General features: G+C 31.3%; 1 pseudogene; it reads right to left on the reverse strand.

Annotated features, from left to right (window-relative positions):
- Positions 1-305: 305 nt before the first annotated feature.
- Positions 306-884, reverse strand: LOC108455038 (wall-associated receptor kinase-like 1; annotated as a pseudogene).
- Positions 885-7,461: the final 6,577 nt, after the last annotated feature.

Consider the following 7,461-nt stretch of genomic DNA (forward strand, 5'->3'; position numbering starts at 1 on the left):
GGATTATGTCATCTATTTCAGATTCTTCATCACCATGGTCTTCAATAACATTTCCACCTGAAGCTTTAATCAACTCCAGCTCCATTGCTACTTGTTTCATGGTGGGTCTTTTCTTTCCATTAAGATTCAAGCATCTTTTTGCTAGTAGAGCCATCCTTTACTACCATTGGATCGAGAATGTTAAATAAGGAATTCTCCTGCATTGAATGCAAAAAATAGGATACCAAGCTTCTCACTGGCTCTGATTGTTCTGCAGAGATGGGTTTTTGTCATGTTAAAAGCTCAATAAGAACAACTCCAAAGCTTTAAACATCACTCTTCTCGGTAAATGGACTTGATCGAAAATATTCGGGATCCATGTATCCAAAAGTTCCTTGCACCCGAGTGGTTAGATGTGTTTGTTCAAGTGCAACTGATCTTGAAGTTCCAAAATCTGATACTTTTGCCCTATATTTATCATCCAAAAGTATGTTACTAGATTTGATGTCTCGATGATAAATAGGAGCGATAAATTGAATGCAAATAGAACAAGGCATTGGCAATTTCAATCGCAATTCGTAAACGCATTTCCCATGTCAATGGTAATTCTTCAGTTTGGTTATGAATGAGATCGTATAATGTACCATTTGGGATGAACTCATAAACCAATAGAGGAACTTCAGCTTCTAAACAACACCCTAAAAGCTTAAACACATTCCTGTGATTAATTTGAGATAAAATTATCACCTCGTTAATGAACTGTTCAACCTTCCTTTCATCAAATTTCTTTCCTTCCACCATTTTGGATTTCTTAATAGCCACAATGCTTCCATCTATTAGCATTCCTTTATAAACAGTCCCTTGACCTCCTTGACCAAGGATTCGATTATTGGTTGCCTTTTCCATCTCTTTTGAAGTAAACAACTTAATTTTTTCAACATTACCTTCATTGCTAGACAAATGTTGTTGCAGTAACAAACCTCCATTCCTTTTGAAGTATTTCTGCTTCAGCATGATTTTTTGTTTTCTTTTGAGGACTTTGTACATACTCCATGTTGCGAGTAGTAGAAATAGTGTCCCAACACTAGTGCTGCAACCTATATAGATATAAGAAACATAGGTAATGGCTAAAATTGAAAATTAAAATACATGTTTAAAAACCATGAAAATGTTTAATAATGTTTTATTCATATTTGATAGCGATTCATTTAAATAAAAAATGAGAAAACCTTATTACATCATCCATTATTTTGTTATTTAACTTTTACAAATTTCATGATAAATAACTGTTGCTCCATCCGCATTCAAAAGTAAATAAATTACTACTTGAATTAACATAATTCAATAACCATAATGATTCCACTTTAAAAACAAAAAATGTAAATTTACCACGTACCTACAATAATGCTTTTCAAATTATGAGTGTTTTGAGTTTTTATTTTACGCTCACAACGAAATCCCGTAATATTGTATTCATAATGAGGAGGGCAAGAGTCTGACCAGCAATAGTTTTTAGGGGTATTCAAGCAAAGCATGTTGCAGTACTTATAATTCTCACATTTCCCATCTGTCATTTATGAATTGGAAAAAGAGAGGCTATAATCATATAATTCAGTTAAAGTATTGAATCAAATTAGTTCTTATATTATTAAATGGATCAATTTAATCCCCACACTATTAAAAAGAAATAAATAAATTTAATTATAACAACGTAATCATTTACTATATAAAAAGCATTTACAAAACTATAAAAATTTGACTTTCTTTGATTCTTTTGATTCCTTTTGACACGTAGACTAAATTAATTCATTTAATAGCTTTCTAATTTCCTTTTCCTTTTGTTGGTTCAAATTATTCTTAGGAGTATTCTAGCAATACGTATGCAAAACCATTATTTAAAAAAAAACATGAAAAGAAAAATTCATTGTAGTTCGTTTGTTCAAATTTCATTATACTCATTTTTCTAAATTTTACATAAAATATAAAATGATAAAAATTCTCTCATAATAATATTTGTTTTTTATAAAAGTAATGGATATTCATAATTTCTTAATCGAGTCGAGACCCAATTGAACACCAACTCAGCTCTTTAAAAAATAATACAAATTTAAGGCACATCCATGATGTGAGTGAAAAAATTATGTAATAAAAATATTTATTAAAAGCTTATATAAGAATCAAATGAATTCTTAGTTGAAATGATAAAGTTAAATTTTAAAATTTATTGTGTGAAAGGTTCAATTCTCACCATGTTAGGTTTATTATGGATTTTATATAAAATGTAAAAAGATGAGAATACCCTTAAAATAATACAACTTAATTTGTATATAAAAGATATTTTAATAAATTTTCGATTAAGGTATTAAGTAAGATAATATAGATATAAGAAAAGAAGTTCCCTAAAAAAGGGTTAATTCATACCTTTGCATAATCTTGAATAACTGATATCACTGTATCCCTATTGCACGAACATAGATGGTTAGAGCTCAACCTCGACCAACAATATTCACCATCGAATGTACAAGAAGTGTTTTAACTATCGTTCAAATAACACTCTCCAGATATTAGTGTGCCCCATTGCAGTTGCGTTGGGACATGCGTCCTATTACTTAGATCAAAATCATTAGTTAAATCAAAGTCATAAGAAATCAAGAAAGCAAATCCGCATGATCTTTTCCTCATTTAATCACTTGAATCAACCATATCACTCATGTTTGCAAAGAATGAACTGAGACCCTTAGGAATAGTAACAGGACAACCAATAATAGAGGAAGTCTTGTTATTAATCCTACAACTTGGTTGCAAACATCCGCCTATAAAATTATCTGTTTCGTTGCCAAAAATGGTAACCAAATTACCACAACCTAAAGACCAGAAGATGTTGTGGGAATCTGAGTAGTAAAAGCGGGTGCCTGTTAGGTTAAAGTAAGTTATTGGATGGTTGATTTTGACGGTGCCATCCAAAAAATTAAAGTCTAATATTTGCAGATTCGTGCCATTTATGTTTAAGAAAGGAACTTTTTCCCCATTGGCTATTTTGTTGCAAATTACTTTAAACCAGTCATTGGAATCATCTTGGTCCTTCATGCTAAAAGGGTAGTGAAAAGTAACATTCCCACAAGACTCTACCTTGTAGGTGTTGAAGTTGATAGGTCCTAGTCCTGGTCTTCCGCATCCTGCGGGCTTAGCAAAAAGGAAGTAAATTGCAAAATCTACTAAATGTATGTACATGCAATGTTTGTAGGAAATAAAAACAAAGTGTCATTCAATATATATATATAATTATCTAAAAACAAGGTGCCTATAATAACAAAAGTATTATATTGTAGATATAGGAGCTTAGGTTCCATATCAAGTAACCCCATTCTTTACCTCTAATTATCAAAATAAACAAATATTTACTTTAAAAAAAATCATATGAAAAGTGTTACTCTAAGTAAAATTTTAATTAAATTCATTAAAGGATTTCTTATTAATATAGATACTGGTTGAATTTGATTTCATTCAATATTTTAATTGAAAATACATGCCCTTCAAAAACCTCTAACGTACAAGTTTTTTACCTAAAACCTGTTAGGCATTAATTTAAGTTTTTGAAATACAAAACTTTTAGGTATAAATTTTTTAAAAAGAAAAATATTAATATACAAAATGAATGATACTAAAGACTGATTTTAAACAATTAGCAAAATCTATACATTAACTGAATTAAAAGAAGAAAAATGAAACCCAAGCAATTGAAGTAACAGCGCGTGACTGACCTCCGTCACCGCAATAGGTGGAATTCCAGTTGAGCACGGCGGGAACATGCGTGGTTCTAATATTGATGCCAGTGGGTAATGGGTAAGCAATACTGAAAGAGTACGAGCTAAAGATGAAAGCAGATGCGCATCTGTTGCTGTCAGGATACTTGGCTGTCATGCTTACAGTATAGGAAGTGAAATTCCCCGTAATTTGAGTAAAGCAGCCAGATTCAGAAGCACCATCGTCACACCTTGATTGAACGCAGCCGCCAAGTGAATCAGCTTCGTTACTTAAAATAGTAGCCAATTTTCCGCAACCTACTGACCCGAATGCATTTTTGTCACTTGAGAAGAAAAAAGGAGTGCCTGAGAGATTCACACTCACACTAGCCTCGCTTATATGATCACAATTAATATAAGTAACTGGATTACTGATGAGAATTCAATGCCATTTACTTTTATGAATGGCTTTTCCCCATTACGGGTCGATTTGCAAGTTACTCTAAACCAAGAATGAGTATAGCAGGTGCTATGGATTCCAAAAGGGGATGGAATTGTAATATTTCCACATACTTCTTTACCACAGGCAGGTTCTTGAGATTCCGCTGCTTGTAAAATTGGGCATAACAGGAAGAGGAAGAGGAGTAGGAGGATGAAGTAAAGCGCGAACTGAAAACCCATTTGCGTTGTTATTTTGTTTGGGGAAATGAATGAAGATTCAGATTGGGTAAATGAAGAACTTATTAATAGATCTTAAAGAAGGAAAAGCAGAGTTAAAGTAGCACCACTAAATGTAAATTATAATTCTTAAAGTAGCACCACTAGTGTTTTTCTTTTCTTTTTAAAATTAGCACCACTATATGTAAAAATAAATTATAATTTTTAGATGTAAATTTACTATTACGATAAGAAAGAAAAAAATTTCTTTAAATTCGTGTTTTATATATACTATACGTTTTATACGGAGTTCGCTCCTAAAAATATAGTCATCTTTATCTCTCACGTCAATAAATGCAGTTCATTATCCATTTTTATTCGATCACGACGGGGTCAAGATAAAATAAAAATACTCACATTGAATTTAGGGATAATCAGGCTGAAATTGATGATTTTCACCACGTCAAAATGACACAAAAAAAATGAAGAGTTTAAAAGTAAATGTTGAAAAATCAAATAAATAATTTCCAACACTTCTTTCAAATTGTACATTTTCATTTTAAGATATTATATAAATTACACTTTATAAATGAATAAACAAATGAAACTCGGAATATTAAATATTTAATAATATACTGCACATGTTACAATGCATTTTCAAAACAAAAGAAAAGAAAAAGAAATGTGACCATTATATTATAGTACAAACAAAGGTACTCATACGTTATAATTCATCATTTTTAATGTTTAAGCCGTTTTTATGGACCATAGTCGGCCAACACGATTTGATCGGCAACAAGTGAATATATGATGGATAAAGTATAGTAGAGTTCATTAAATTGCAGTTTTTTAGTCTCTTGATTGTGAAAAGTTACAATATAGTTATTCAATTGTTATTAAAATTTTTTAATTATTTAATTATGAAAAATTATAAAATGGTCATCGAATTATTTAATTTTATTTTTTTAGTCACCACATGGCTAACATAAAAATAGAAATATTTAAAAATTTAAGATAGTTGGATGACCAAACAAAAACAAAATTGAATAATTGAGTGACCACTTTATAACTTTTTGAAGTAGGGTGAATAAAAAGGAAAAAGAATTCTATAGTTGGATGACAACTAATTTACTTTACCCATATATTATATTATATTATATTTCACATCTAAAAGAACATTATTTGCTAAGAGTTAGTTATTTTTCATGCTTCTCAGTTCCTTCTAGGGGTGTAAATAAGATATTGATGCTTGTAAGATTGCTCGAATTTGACTAAAAAATTCAAATTTGAATCGATAATTATTGAGCTGAGTTCAAGCTATCAATTGAGTCAAATTTGAGCTTAGTAATACTTGACTTGAACAACTCGTGAGTCTTAACAAGCTTTTCACATTTTTACATTATTAAGTTACGTTAATGCCCTTAATTATCTAGCCAAGCTCGAGTACAAAAATTGGTAAACGAACTTAATTAAGCTCGAGTTCAAGTAGCTCGATTATATCTCAAATGAGCTTGAACTTAAAAGTAGATGTTCGATTGAACTCAAACCGAAAATCAAATTCCAAATTTTAAGTCAAGCTTAATAATATTCAAGCTCGGCTTGATCACACCGCTACCCTCTACAAGCTAATCAGTATAGCAAGTATCTGCCCCCATAAAATGTGCAATGCACCTTGTTGAGGCCCAATTTTGGCCTAACTTAAACCAAAAAACTACCTACCCAAATAACCCCAAAACCCAATTAGATCCAAAACCCAAACCCTAGCCCAATACATTAAAAAATCAAAAAAAAGAAAAAAAACCCTAGCTAAGTCCCATCGCCCCATACCTTCTGCCTTCAACCACTCTCTGCCATCCCTGCAAAATAAGACCAAAATAGCAAAGAAACAATGGCAAGCAAAAGCAAAACAATACAAAACAGTGATTGAATAGTGACAAGGCAGAGAAGAGTAAAAAAGAAAAAAGCTATGACATGTACAAACGACTATAAATGCCGAATTTACCATGTAAATGGGGGATTTTTTTTCCCTTCCTTTTCGAAATACAAAAGAAAGATATCATCAAAAGAGGCTTCTTTTTTTCTTTTGAAATACAAAAAAGGGAGAATAACATCAAATACCTTCAAATATTAATTCAAAATCGCGGCAAGAACACCAAAACCGAATCAAAGGTGGATTTATTTTTTTATTGTTTTTTTCTTTATTTTTGAGATCATTTGTGCATATTAATCTCTATTCTATTAAGAAACAACATATACACTTAGATAATTTTTTTTAAAAAAAATACCTTTTTCGGCCACCGTGCAGGCCGACGGCGGTAAGGTGACTAGACGGTGGCCGGCTCTCTGGTCAGAAATCACGGGAGAGAGGGCAGAGAGCTTTTAAGTTTTTTTTTTTTTTTGAAATCTAAGGAAAATGAAGTTTTTGGGGAAAATTGGGCTATTTATATAGCATCCAAAACGACGTCATTTTGGACTTAAGCCCCAATGCCAAAACGACGTCGTTTTGATCATACCCGATCCGTCCGACCCGACCCGCCTCAGGATCCGCGTGTTTTTGGAAAAGGGGGAATTTACGCGTGCGGTCCTTCCGCTTTTTCAAGCTTTTGCAATCAACTTTTTTTTATTTTAAAATTTGCCCCGTGAAGTTGTCGCGGAATTCGTTTTAGTCCCGTACCAGGTGCTGCGTTTTGAAGGGAAGGGAAAATTTCCTTTTTGGTCCTCCTCTATTTTTGTGCATTGCAATAAGGCCCTGTTTCCCATTTTTATTTCTAATTGCACCCCAAGAACTCTGTTTTGATTCCGTTTTCATCCTTTTTGCCTTTTTTATTTTTAAATATTGTTTGTAATATTATATTTTTGCTATTATCTATTATTATCATATTTATTATTATTTTCTATCCTATATATTTTCTTTTTAGTATCAATCATATTATTATTATTACTTTCCTTTTATTATTATCTTTAACATATCGTTATTCTTTTAATATTATTATTAATTATTATATTATATTTAATAATCTTTTGATGTTCTTCTAAAATCGTATATATATATATATTTTTATCCGCTATTATTATTTACTAC

This window comes from Gossypium arboreum, chromosome 9, assembly GCF_025698485.1.
Source record: "Gossypium arboreum isolate Shixiya-1 chromosome 9, ASM2569848v2, whole genome shotgun sequence".
In the NCBI taxonomy this organism is placed as follows: Eukaryota; Viridiplantae; Streptophyta; class Magnoliopsida; order Malvales; family Malvaceae; genus Gossypium; species Gossypium arboreum.